Source organism: Toxorhynchites rutilus, chromosome 3, assembly GCF_029784135.1.
Source record: "Toxorhynchites rutilus septentrionalis strain SRP chromosome 3, ASM2978413v1, whole genome shotgun sequence".
Taxonomy (NCBI): domain Eukaryota; kingdom Metazoa; phylum Arthropoda; class Insecta; order Diptera; family Culicidae; genus Toxorhynchites; species Toxorhynchites rutilus.
The window spans coordinates 67461017-67474345 of NC_073746.1; the positions used below are offsets into that span (position 1 = coordinate 67461017).

The 13329-nt window shown below is 42.0% G+C and overlaps 1 protein-coding gene and 2 non-coding genes across 3 annotated transcripts in view; 1 reads left to right on the forward strand and 2 right to left on the reverse strand.

Moving 5' to 3' along the window:
* The window catches only part of LOC129774927 (centaurin-gamma-1A), a 478174-nt gene that overhangs the window by 99679 nt on the left and 365166 nt on the right, over positions 1-13329 (forward strand). The gene's annotated exons all lie outside the window — the stretch shown is intronic.
* Trnaa-agc (transfer RNA alanine (anticodon AGC)) lies at positions 4370-4442 on the reverse strand. Its single transcript has one exon. It is a non-coding gene; the product is annotated as a tRNA-Ala (tRNA).
* Trnak-cuu (transfer RNA lysine (anticodon CUU)) lies at positions 4854-4926 on the reverse strand. Its single transcript has one exon. It is a non-coding gene; the product is annotated as a tRNA-Lys (tRNA).

The following is a 13329-nucleotide window of genomic DNA, read 5'->3' on the forward strand; positions in this document are numbered from 1 at the left end:
TTTTGACAAACAAGAGATGTATTATAATTAGAAGAAAGTGGTCCTGAACCGACCCTTTATATTGTAAAGTATCTAAGATATTAGTTTTAACGACTTCAGCATCGAATTTATTTTTGTTTCTATCCCATCTGTTTTTCTATGTAGGCCTATTTAGCGCATCAGCTGTAACAGAGCCGAATTTTATCCATGTACATTTTTATCTTATCGATAGCATGTTATAAATAACACATTGTCGCCTTTTCAGCGTAAGAGTATTCCTACGGTAACAGAGACGAACCAGCCTACGACTGAAAGTCTCTTAAATAAAGACAAAAAAAAATTATTAAGGGGGTATTCTAGTGTAGATACACGAATTTCGGACGTTTTTACGATTGTCAATTAGGCTAGGAAGACCCCCATAGAATTTATAATACTATATTTTACTATATTTCATTTCAGTGGATGTGGTTCATAATTGTGATAAAAGAGAAATACAGAGACCAAATCGGAAGCATCAAAAGAGTCGTCCTAGAGGTCAATGTACGAACGAATTAGTAACGTTGTGTGTCTCTTTGACACTTCGGAAATTTGGTCAAAAGCACCATTCCTGAGATCCGAGAACGGTCTAAATCGATCGGTTCACACTTCAGAAATGATGGAAAAATCATGATGTATTATGTATTTTGTGGATAAAATTGAGAGGAACACTTTTAACTTTGAAGTTCTTCACTTCTAAAGTGTTACCTAAATCAACTAATTTGGAAGTTGCACAACTGTATCCTGTATAAATTTTTCTAATATTTCAAATGGAAGCAACAGAATTGTCCTACGTAGCGTAATTTTTTAATTAGAGCCAGTTAAGGTAAACAGAGCTCCAAACAGAGAAAATGTTCAATAACTCTGTGATTGTTGGTATTTGAACATATCTGTGAAAGAATTTTCAGCATCAAATATAATCCTCTATCACCTCCTGAAAGAATTCAGATTTTTTGTATGAAAAAGGTATTTTCTGACTTTAAGGGGATGAAACGGAAATTAAACTCTTCTTTTATATTCAAAAAACCAAAAATATGGGTATAAAAAAATATTGACGTAAGACTACGTCTTTCATTTCTATACTGGGGTATAGGTTCAAAGTTTCGTAAACGAAAGCGTTAGAACGAGATTGAGCGTTAATAGCTCTCAAAGAACTGAACGAAATGGTATGATAAACACTTCATTCGAAGGATAATATGTCTACGCGTTATATGCTTGTTACTTCTTTATCCAAAAACTTGTTTCAATAGCCCTAAAATTGCTTCCAAAACAGGCTATTGACCAATATTGACTTATTCACCAATCGGTATATAAGCGAGCGCCGCTCGGAAATCCACTCAGTTATGATTGCGCAACGATTGAGGTACGATGGATGTTTCCCTAACACAGACTTCAAAACCATAGAGCCAAGGGAAATTCGCATAGCAAATTAGATGCAAGCAGCGGGTACTTTTGTACTCGCTTGCGTTTTTGCAAATCAGAATGTTTCCCTAACACAGATTTCCAAACCATGGAGCTTGTGGAAATCGGCATTGCAAAAAAAAATGCGAGCAGCGGGTACTTTTGTACTCGCTTGCGTTTCTGCAAATCGGAATGTGTCCCTAACACAGACTTCAAATCATGGAGCCTGTGGAAATCGGCATAGCGATTTAGATGCAAGCAGCGGAAACCTTTTCACTCGTTTGCGTTTTTGCAAATTCGAATGTTTCTCTAACACAGATTTCAAAAATATGGAGCCTGGGGAAATTGGCATTGCAAAATAGATGCAAACTACGGGTACTTTTGTGCTCGCTGGCATTTTTGCAAACCGGAATGGGTTTTCCCAATACATATTCTGAAACCAAGAAGTTGGAAAAATCGACATTGCAGATACATTCAAGTCGGCAATACTTTTATACCCCCATGCATTTTTACACTCCGGAATTCATTTTGCTAACACGGTCTACAAAAAGCGGGTCCAAATGCAACACTTTGGCTTGATTAAGACTGCATTGGAAGATATCTCTTTATATCGCCAGATATCTGAACTTCTACGCATACCGTTTGATGACTAGGCAATATATTGAAAACTATTTGCTGCGATAACTACTACCATATTGCATGAATTGATTTAAATTGGGATTTGTTTGCAATTGAATTCGTAAATAGTTTCATTCATTCACTAGTTAAATCAATAATTTAATCAATACCCACAAAAGATAGCTCTGCGCAGCGGCGATATTGTAAAGGGTCAATTAGAAAAGCAATCAGTGAAGAGTTCTGCGATTGAAGCTGCCCATGTTCGCTTAGTAAGAAAACGAGGATGCTCGAAAGAATTTATATAAAAAAAAATGGGTGGGTTATATCTATGATATAACCGCAAGGTTGACGTGGAACTACCTTAGCTTAGCAATCATTCGTTTGTATTGACTAAATTCTTGATTGAATGAAACAGTTTCCAAATTCAATTGAGTTCAATATATTTGCTCTGTGAGTGAAAAAAATGAACAAATGCCATGTAAAGTCAATTCATTTATTGTGATTGATTGTTCTTCGTTACAAGTAAATTTAATGACGGACCTTTTACGTTTGGTATGATGACTAGAACCAAATATATGTACGGAAGAATTATCAAACGTTTGATGAACCAGCCTAAGGCTGAAAATCTTTCCAATAAAGACAAAAAAAATTATCAAACGATTATTTTATTTGACATTTCCCTCTGAAGTTTACATCCCAAAAGTGTACATACTTCTCGAATCTCGAATTTGCTTGAAACTGGGAAGTTCATTCGCTTCTAGTGTCTGCACGATTTTCCCAGGTTAGGAACCAGGAGTTTAGAAGATCATGTTAGGACAGACATATTCCACTCTGCACAAAGGCAAGCGAGGACAAAAGTACTCGCAGTTTGCATTTATTTGCAGAGCCGATTTCCCCAGAAACCTCGGTTTTGAAGTCTGTGTTAGGGAAACACATTTCAATTTGAACAAAAATACCCCCGATTTGTATGAATTCGCAATGCCGATTTCCCCACGCTCCATTGATTTGAAGTCTGTGTTAGGGAAACACGTTCCAGTCGGAACAAATATACCCCCGACTTGCATGAATTTGAAATACCGATTTCTCCAGGCACCTTGGTTTAGAAATCTCTATTAGGGAACACATTTCGGTGGGAACAAAAGCTCCCCCTACTTTCATGTATTTGCAATGCCGATTTCCTCAAGGCTGCTTGGTTTTGATGGCTGTGTTAGGGAAACCGTAAATCGGGCCAATCAAAACGAAGCAGTTAGGGCGTTTAGATAACGCCTAATATTTATTCAATTGTTTATCTAATGAAAAACAACATTTTGTTAGTTGCGATAGATGCGTAGAAATATTCCCTATCAATTGATGCAAACAACTCTCCTATCCAGTACGAAATGTTCGAGCTATAAGCATTCGAAATCTTTCATTTTTCCTGCATGTTCTGTGTTTAGGTTTTCATTTTACCCTCCATATATTCCGGTTAGACGTAGTCCCACGTCAAAAAATTCAATTTTGGGCGGAACAAAGTTCGCCGGGCCAGCTTGTATGATATAAAAATACAGCCATTCCATGCCAACCCGTTATAGTGCTTCTCAAATTTTCGTCAAAACAGGTAGTTTTGTTCCTTATAGCAAAATATTGAACCGGTTTTTTTATTTTTCATAAGAGTGCCCATTTCCATTTTAGGGTGGTCCTTCCGGACTCAACTTTTTCCCATTGTTTCCAAAACTGACTTGTTTTTATAAAATTCATAACTTTTGAACTACTGGACCGGGGTTAGACATGGTTAAAGATAGATAGCCCTATATTATTTTATTTTTTTTTCTTGAAAGTTGAGGTTTTCTTACATAACATATCTAAAAATCAGAGAGTTTTTTTTCGTTCTTGAGTTATAATTTCTTCAAAAGCCCATTGGCTTCAATTTGATATATCGATTATCTGAATAGATCAAGTAGTTCAAAAGTATTAATTTTTGAATAAAGTCATGTTTTTAAAAAAGGAGAAATGTTGATTTTCCGGACCACTCTAAAATAGAAATGAGCACTCTGAAGAAAAAAAAATACGGGTTTAATATTTTGTGATAAGGAAAAAAAATATAACTTTTCAAGAAAATCTGAGAATTGCTTTTTCGGTTTGGCATGGATTGGCTGTATAAGAATGTACAAGGTACGAACAAAATCGAAGCAAAATTTTTATCAATAATGTTTTTCATGAAATTACAGAGAATGTAACAAAAATTGTCTGGCGCATAAAAATTCAGCAATTTACAACTTTTCTTTACAGCACAACGTGTAATTATTTTGTCGGACATTATATTGAAGTTCAAGCATTTGCAAATAAAAAAAAGATTTGGAGATGCGGGGCATCGATCCCCGTACCTCTCACATGCTAAGCGAGCGCTCTACCATCTGAGCTACATCCCCATGCAGGAATTCTTTGGAAAAAGGATATAAAAAAGTGGAACTATTTGTATCAATTTTTTCTCGAACGGATTCAGATCCGTATTTTCTTCCCTTCTTTAGGGTATGCCTACCTCAATTAGGGTGGTCCAAAAATGGGCTTTTTTGACAAGTATACTAATTTTTGAAAATTCGTAACTTTAAAAAAAAAAGATTTTTTATAGCTCAATAACAAATGAAATTTCGAAGCAAATATAAATACAATTCGAATAAAACATTCTACGAAAAATACTAAATCGTACCATATATGTCTATTTTCAGGCCAAAGATCAAGAACGGTTTATGTTTTGAAGAAAGCATGAGAAACGATATGACAAAAACTTTTTTTTTCATGAGATTATTATACACCGAAATAGAAAATAACAAAATTCTAAGCGCCCAACGTGGGGCTCGAACCCACGACCCTGAGATTAAGAGTCTCATGCTCTACCGACTGAGCTAGCCGGGCTGTGTTATGTGTGTTTGATTTGATAGGTTGGACTATCGATAACAATAATCTCACTAGTTCTAGTCTCTAGACGATCTAGACTAGTCTCAGTTTTTGTTTCGGTTTTTTGCTACAATGCTACGCTTCATCCTGTACTGCCCAAATTTGCATGATTGACATAACAATCAACACCACTAAGTGGTGTAAAATGCTTTTCTCTTGTTTTTAGTTGAATAATCATGACAGGAAACAATTTATATAGAATAAAATGGTTCTATTCAATAAGTATTAACCGTCAAAAGGGGACCTATGATCTTTGTTATTTCAATTCATTTGTAAAATACGATTGGCGCTTACGTCAAACATGCATATGCAATCGCACTAAATGAAGGTGGGTTGGTTTTTCCCCCATACATGTCATTGACGATTCTAAAATAATAATTAAAGCTATTTCTTCAAAAGTATTGTAACTTGCAACTGAACGCTTAATTTTTAAAAATGGAAAAAAAGTTGTCAACAATGTTGTCATCTGTGTACCAGGCCGGAAAGATTTTGGAAGACAGTCTGACATACATTGCCTATGACAAAAATGTAGATCGTTCGAATTACGTCAAACAAATCAAGATATCCCTAAGGTGTTGTCGTTCGCTAAACGAGTTAAATGCCAAGTGCAGTAGAACCCCGATTATCCGCGAATTCAAAAAAAAAAACACAATCGACAGAGAAATCAATTGCAAACGAATGTTGAAAATAATGACGTCACCAAGCTTTTGGCTTTTGGCTTTTGGCTTTGAGAGTAAAAAAAAATGCGACAGGCAAAACAGATAATATACCATTATTTTAGCCAAAAAAAAAGAGATTGCACGAGCCATCAGATATTTCAAGAATGGTTTGAAAAAAAATTTTTGCCTTGGGTCAAAAAATTGCTCATAAAGCTGTTTTGTTGATTGACAATGCGTCTCTACACCGACTTCTGCACTTGTAAATCTAGTGAAATCCATTAAGGAAGGTAATAATGTCGATGAAAATAACATAGTCATATGTGAGCCGGGGTTTAAACAACTGACTGATGTAGAATTTTGAAGATAAACAAGATAATGGAAGGGGTTGAAAAAGAAAACATCAAAGTAGTGAAGAAGACAATGCACCTGCACGAATGAAATGATACTCGATACTGCTATGCAACACGTACAGGGACTACTGCAATATTTGGAGGAACGAGACGACGCTCATATGGCTTACGATAAAAAAAAACAATTCAGATAAAAGAAAAAGTAGGGTAAATGATCTTGGTTTGTCCGATTTAGGGGATTTCACGCAACTAGTAAATGCAAATCGATTTTTCTTCATGAAAATCACATATAATCAAAACGAGTTTGGGTTTGTTGAAAAGCCTCAAGTCTCTATACCCAAAATTGATTTTTAGCTCATGTTTCGTCATCCCGATATATGACATTAAACTAGACATACCATAACAGAAAATGTCATGACTCACAAATACTGGTAAGCATTTGTATAATATACATGGTACACTAATATAAGATTAATACAAGTGAGCGAAACAAAAGACAAATAAGCTTTCCGCATACTTCCCACACACACGGCCCAGACCGAGATAGATATTGTTTTCCTTCATGCGCTCCTTTTTTACTCTTAGAAAACATTTTCCAACTTCATTTTATAATCCGGTGCAATATTATCACGTATTTACTGAACAACCGCTGAAGCAGTCATGTTAGTAATATGTAACCGATTACTCGCGGTTGGCTCGAGGTTAGTATTACAAGTGTTTTCGTAATTGTGATGTTGCTGTCTTCAATGCTCTGTACCTGTGCCCGACACGGGATACTTCCTATTGGGATGCAGCTGACCATTAATCAGCAACGCCCCCTAGTCTGTACCCCATATCTAGCGTGGTGCGTCTTCTCGACTCGAGGAATCCAGGATAGAATGGCATTAGCCATGTGAATAGCGTGGTCGTGTAAAATAGCTTTGCATTCCAGCCGGCCTTGGTTCGATCCCCAGTGACGTCGTATGGACCTTTTTTTTGCCGCAATCCCAAATGAAATGAGAAAAGAAAACAGAAAGAGATGTCTGCACGCATACATACAAACCATTTTTAAGCTTTTAAAACAGCTCATTATTTGCGCATTTGACTCTCCAGCACACTAAATGGCATCATTTCTGCCAAAGATGAAATGTTTTCTGCCAACGCTAGTTTGGGTGTAGTTGCTAATACTACCATGAGGCGTTGAAATTATTCAAATTTTTATGTTTTTTAACGATTTTCCTCAAAGAGAAATTATGATCATGGTTTGTCCACCTCTGATCATGGTTTGTCCAAAAAATGATTTCCGTTTGTCCGTTTTAAGAAATCACCATTTGTGAATGATCGAATTTTTCAAGTAGATGTTGCATTTCTCGTTGCTTGAGTTTACTGTCATCACATTTTTTTTTATCCCATTTATTTATTTATTAGGCTCATTAGCATTTTATGTAACAGAGCCGGTTTTTTTTTATTGTGTACATGTACATATGTTTATGTTACTATAAATTGTAAATTACACAGTAGTAGTAGTAGTCATTTAGGCGTTAGGTTTTTCTGTTCCATTGCATTATGGTAAATTACACTGTAGTAGCCATTTACGCGTAAGGGTATTCTATCTGTTCTTCCATTGTTCAGCAGAACGAACAGCGGAGACAGTTGATATTGATCATTGTTGGGTTATTTATAGAACAGCAGCCCGATGTTTCTTGCTGAGCAGAGCCGTTGTATGGATGAATCGATCTTTGTTCCACCGTGGATTGATCTCCATCGCTGATGATGTTTGCCTGGACGTAGTTATTCTATAACAACACACAAAGATGGTCAATTGAGGGCCCTGAGTTTGAACTCACGATCGATCGCTTAGTAAGCGAACGCGTAACCAAGTGGCTACGAAGACCCCCTATTGTCATCACATTGATCCATTTATAATTTAGGCCTCCTTCAGAATATTACCTTTTCTTGGTCATTTTAAGAGTTCACCTCAACACACTCAACACAGAGAAACTTTATTTCTGCTATGCGCGAAGGACACCAAAATGCGTTTAGCTATGTAAATCTGATACAAATGATATGCAAGCATGATGTTAACAATATTTGTAAGTGTTATAATCCAGAAAAGGTCTGAATACGTGCCAAAGAAAACGTGAATCATTCGAATATCTGGTTTGACACAGGTGCGCTGAATTAGTGCATTCAAATAAGTGGACAAACAATGATCATATTTTCGACTGGACAAACCAAAATCATTTACCTTATTTCAAGAATAAAAAACCAAAAAAAACAGAGACTGACTGTCTCAAAAACCGTAACTGAGCACTTTTATACAATGGTGAAGTGTTTTGTAACATATCTCTTTTAGTGATGTAACCTTCAGAAAAATAAAACTCTTTTTCGTGTTTGCAACTCATTTTCAACCGTTTTGCGTTATCCGCGATTTTCATTATCCTTCTGCTTGCCAGACTATTCTGCGGATAATCGGGGTTCTACTGTATGTAAAGGTAAAAGGTAAAAACAGGTAATCTTACTATAAATAAAATCGCTAAAAAATAAAGCGCGGTCGTTGTGAACAGTCGTAAACGGTCGTAAATGGTCGTATTCTTGACGTAAACACAAACAGAGTGAGAGAGTGAGCAAGTGAGCAGCTGCGATGTGTTTTTTGTGTGAGAGAGTGTGCGCGTCTGCGTGTGCATGTGCGTGTATGTGTTCGTATGTATGTGCATGTGTGTGTGCGTATACGTGTACGTGTGCGTGTGCGGGAGTGCGTGTTTCGGTTAGTTGGTTGGTTGATGTAAACAAAAATAGTGTGAGAGAGTGAGCAGTCAGTCAGCAGCTGCGATGCGTTTTTTTTGTGTGTGAGACTGTGCGCGTCTTTTTTTTTTTTTTTTTTTTTTTTTTTTTAAGAGGTGAGGAACGCTCTACCAGCCTTACCTGGGAAGGGTTAACCCAGACGTCGAGTGGGGATCGCACCCACAAAAACCAAGCCCTCTACTCGTTGCCTTATTCCCCCTGGGACCACATCTAGGCGACTACTTCAGGGGGCGGCTGTGCTCATGCACTTCTCGAGTTTTCAACGCTAATTAGCGTTGTCCTTCCCTTTTTCTCAATATTTTTTTCTTTCCATTCGTTATTAATTCCACTGCGCTGATGTCCTCTTCGCAGGCATTTTGAATTTACCCGTCGAGACGTGAACCGATTAGGAATTGCCCTCCAACTTGACGCGCAACCCGTCACAGCCACCCTCGCGGGGTTTCTCACCTGTCGAGACGTGCACCGATTAGGAAGCGCCCTCCAACTTGACGCGCGCCCCGTCACAGTCACCCTCGCAGGATTTCTCTTCCCAGCGGAGAGCCGATTAGGTGGTGCCCTCCAACACAACGCGCACCCCGTCACAGCTACTCTCGTGAGGTACCATCTCTTGCAACAGCCGTCGCCGTTGTTCACCTTTCACCGTCGGACGTTGTCAGCACTTTGGTCAGCCCTCCACCTTCGCTGCAGCTCCGACATGATTTGTGTGATTGCACTGCTCACGGCATTCCAGATCATCTCGTCGCGACACATCTCCTCCACAATATTCCCGACATGAAGTGCAGGCAGCCCCTCGCGCCTTTCGGTGAACCTGGGACAGACAAAAACGACGTGCTCCGGTGTTTCCTCCATATCTCCACACTCCGGACAGAGGGGTGAAACTGCGTGCCCGAACCGGTGTAGATATTGCCTGAAACAGCCATGCCCAGACAGAAACTGCGTCAAGTAAAAGTTAACTTCACCGTGTTTCCTGTTCAACCAGGTCGAAAGTACCGGTATCAGCCTGTACGTCCATCTACCATTTTCTGCCGTATCCCATTCATACTGCCATTTGTCCAACGACTCCGCTCTCATCAATTTCCGGATACCTCTGCTTTCCCGTCGCTTGTAGCACTCGCTATCTTCCGCCAGAGTGATGCAGATGGGAATCATTCCGGCGATTACACACACAGCTTCTGTCGAAATGGTCCTATAAGCACTTACGACTCGCATGGCCATGAGTCGGAATGTGCTGTTCAGCTTCCTCCGATTTCGGTGGGTTTCCAGAGCCGCCAACCAGGCAGGGCCACCATACCTCAGTATCGACGAAGATACACTTGCCAAGAGACGCCTCTTGCTGCTGCTTGGGCCAAAGCTATTGCTCTACCAGCCTTATCTGGGAAGAGTTAACCCAGACGTCGAGTGGGGATCGCACCCACAAAAACCAAGCCCTCTACTCGTTGCCTTATTCCCCCTGGGACCACATCTAGGCGACTACTTCAGGGGGCGGCTGTGCTCATGCACTCTTCGAGTTTTCAACGCTGACTAGCGTTGTCCTTCCCTTTTTCTCAACATTTTTTCTCTCTATTCGCTTTTCATTCCACTGCGCTTATGTCCTCTTCGCAGGCATCCATTTACCCGTCGAGACGTGTACCGATTAGGAATTGCCCTCCAACTTGACGCGCAACCCGTCGCAGTCACCCTCGCGGGATTTCTCACCTGTCGAGACGTGCACCGATTAGGAAGCGCCCTCCAACTTGACGCGCGCCCCGTCACAATCACCCTCGCAGGATTTCTCTTCCCAGCGGAGTGCCGATTAGGTAGTGCCCTCCTACATGACGCGCACTCCGTCACAGCTACTCTCGTGGGGTATACACCATGTTGATCACGGCTTCATCCTTCGCGGTGTTTCTCCATCCAGGCCACGATCAGGCGTTGCCAGGCAGGCATTTTTGCTGTTCTCCGCGGCAGTATCCGGTTACCTGTCGAGACGTGCACCGATTAGGAAGCGCCCTCCAACTTGACGCGCGCCCCGTCACAGTCACCCTCGCAGGATTTCTCTCCCAGCGGAGCGCCGATTAGTTAGTGCCCTCCAACATGACGCGCACTCCGTCACAGCTACTCTCGTGGGGTATGCACCATTTTGATCATGGTTTCATCCTTGATGCTCGCTCCTTCGAAACGTTCGCAGTGTTTCTCCATCCAGGCCACGATCAGGCGTTGCCAGGCAGGCATTTTTGCTCTTCTCCGTGGCAGTATCCGGTTACCTGTCGAGACGTGCACCGATTAGGAAGCGCCCTCCAACTTGACGCGCGCCCCGTCACAGTCACCCTCGCAGGATTTCTCTTCCCAGCGGAGCGCCGATTAGGTAGTGCCCTCCAACATGACGCGCACTCCGTCACGGCGGCTCTCGGGGGGGACTATCCGGTACTACAGCCGTCTCGATTATTCATCTCTTATGGTCAGGCGTTATCCGCATGCTGGTCGGTCCTCCACTTCCGCTGTAGCTCGGACATGATATGTACGATTGCACTGTTTACTGCGTTCCAGGTGCCCTCGTCACGACACATTTCCTCCACGATGTTCCCAGCATGAAGGGTAGGCAGCCCCTCACGCACTGTGGTGAATCTGGGACATTCGAATACGATGTGTTCCGGTGTTTCCTCCACATTTCCACACTCCGGACAAAGAGGCGATCTTGCGTGTCCGAACCGGTGCAGATACTGCCTGAAGCAGCCATGACCAGACAAAAACTGCGTTAGATGGAAATTTACCTCTCCGTGTTTCCTGTTCACCCAGCCCATTAGTGTCGGTATGAGCCTGTGCGTCCACCTGCCGTTTTGCGCGGCACTCCACTCTTGCTGCCACCTAGCCATCGACTCCGCCCTCATTAGCTTCCGGATTCCTCTGGTTCCCCTCCTCCTATAGCACTCGCTGTCCTCCGCCAAGATGATGTCTATGGGGACCAACCTGGCTATGACGTAGACCGCTTCTGTTGACACGGTTCTGTACGCACTCGCGACTCGCATCGCCATGAGCCGGTACGTACTATTCAGCCTCTTCGTGTTCCGCTGAGTTTCTAACGCCGCGATCCAGGCTGGACCACCGTAACGTAGTGTCGATGAGGAGACACTAGCCAAGAGGTGCCTCTTGCTGCTGCTTGGGCCAAAGTTGTTGGGCATGATTCGTGTCAGTGCATTGATTGCCTTCGTTGCTTTTTTACAAGCGTAGTCGACGTGACTGTTGAAGTTCAGTCGATCGTCGATCTGCACCCCCAGGTATTTTAGGTCTCGCTTCGAGGTTATCGAGTGCTCTCCAATTGTGATTTCTGCACGTTGCACCGCCCTGCGGTTGCTGACAATCAGCATTTCCGTCTTGTGGTGGGCTATCTGCAGTTTCACACTTTGCATCCACCTTCCGATCATGTCTATCGACTCGGTCGCGAGCATTTCGACCCGTTCCAAAGATTCCCCTGTCGCGAGAATAACGATGTCATCCGCGAAGCCAATGATCTCCACACCTCTGGGCAGATTCAGTTTTAGTACACCATCGTACATACTGTTCCAGAGCGATGGGCCCAGGATAGAGCCCTGCGGAACTCCCGCCGTAGTTTTAATCTGCGCCTGGCCCGTGTTTGTCTCGTACACCAGCACACGGTTCTCGAAGTAGCTTCTCAGTATTCTACACAGGTAGTCTGGGACTTTCATCGTGTGGAGCGCAGTCGCGATGGCCTCCCAGCTGGCACTATTGAACGCGTTCTTAACGTCGATCGTTATCACTGCGCAGTATCGATTTCCTTCGAAACGTGTGTGCATGTGTGTGTATGTGTTTGTATGTGCGAAACGACTGTGCGCATCTGCGTCTGTGCATGTGTGTGTATGTGTTTGTATGTGCGTTTTTTTAAGATAGCGAGTAGAGAGAGTAGAGAGGAGAGAGTAGAAAGGAGAGAGTAGAGAAAGTAGAGAGGAGAGAGTAGAAAGGAGAGAGTAGAGAGGAGAGAGTAGAGAGGAGAGTAGAGAGAGTAGAGAGAGTAGAGAGGAGAGAGAGTAGAGAGTAGAGAGAGTAGATAGGGTAGAGAGTAGGGAGAGTAGAGAGAGCACAGAGTAGATAGTAGAGATTGTAGAGAGTAGAGAGTAGAGAGAGTGGAGAGTAGAGAAAGTAGAGAATAGAGAGAGTAGAGAGAGTAGAAAGTAGAGAGAGTAGAGAGTAGAGAGAGTAGAGAGAATAGAGAGTAGAGAGTAGAGAGAGTAGAGAGAGTAGAGAGAAGAGAGAGTAGAGAGTAGAGAGTAGAGAGTAGAGAGTAGAGAGCCGTGGAGTTGCCGGCCTAGAATAGCACTTCGGGTCTTGGTCCCTGTCCCTGTCGTATGAGGCGACTAATCGGGTGACAACGCGAGTAAGGGCGCGGTAAAGCCTATTGGAGATTGCACGGGGGAAATACCGTGTACAGGAGCCACGAAAGGAGTGCCAAGCACATCAGGATTGACGCCAGTAAGATCCTGATTACGACATACTGGTTACGACATAGAAAACGGACACGATACGGAAACGATTTCAACACGACGCTAAAGGCTGACAGTCGTGCTATCCTGTTC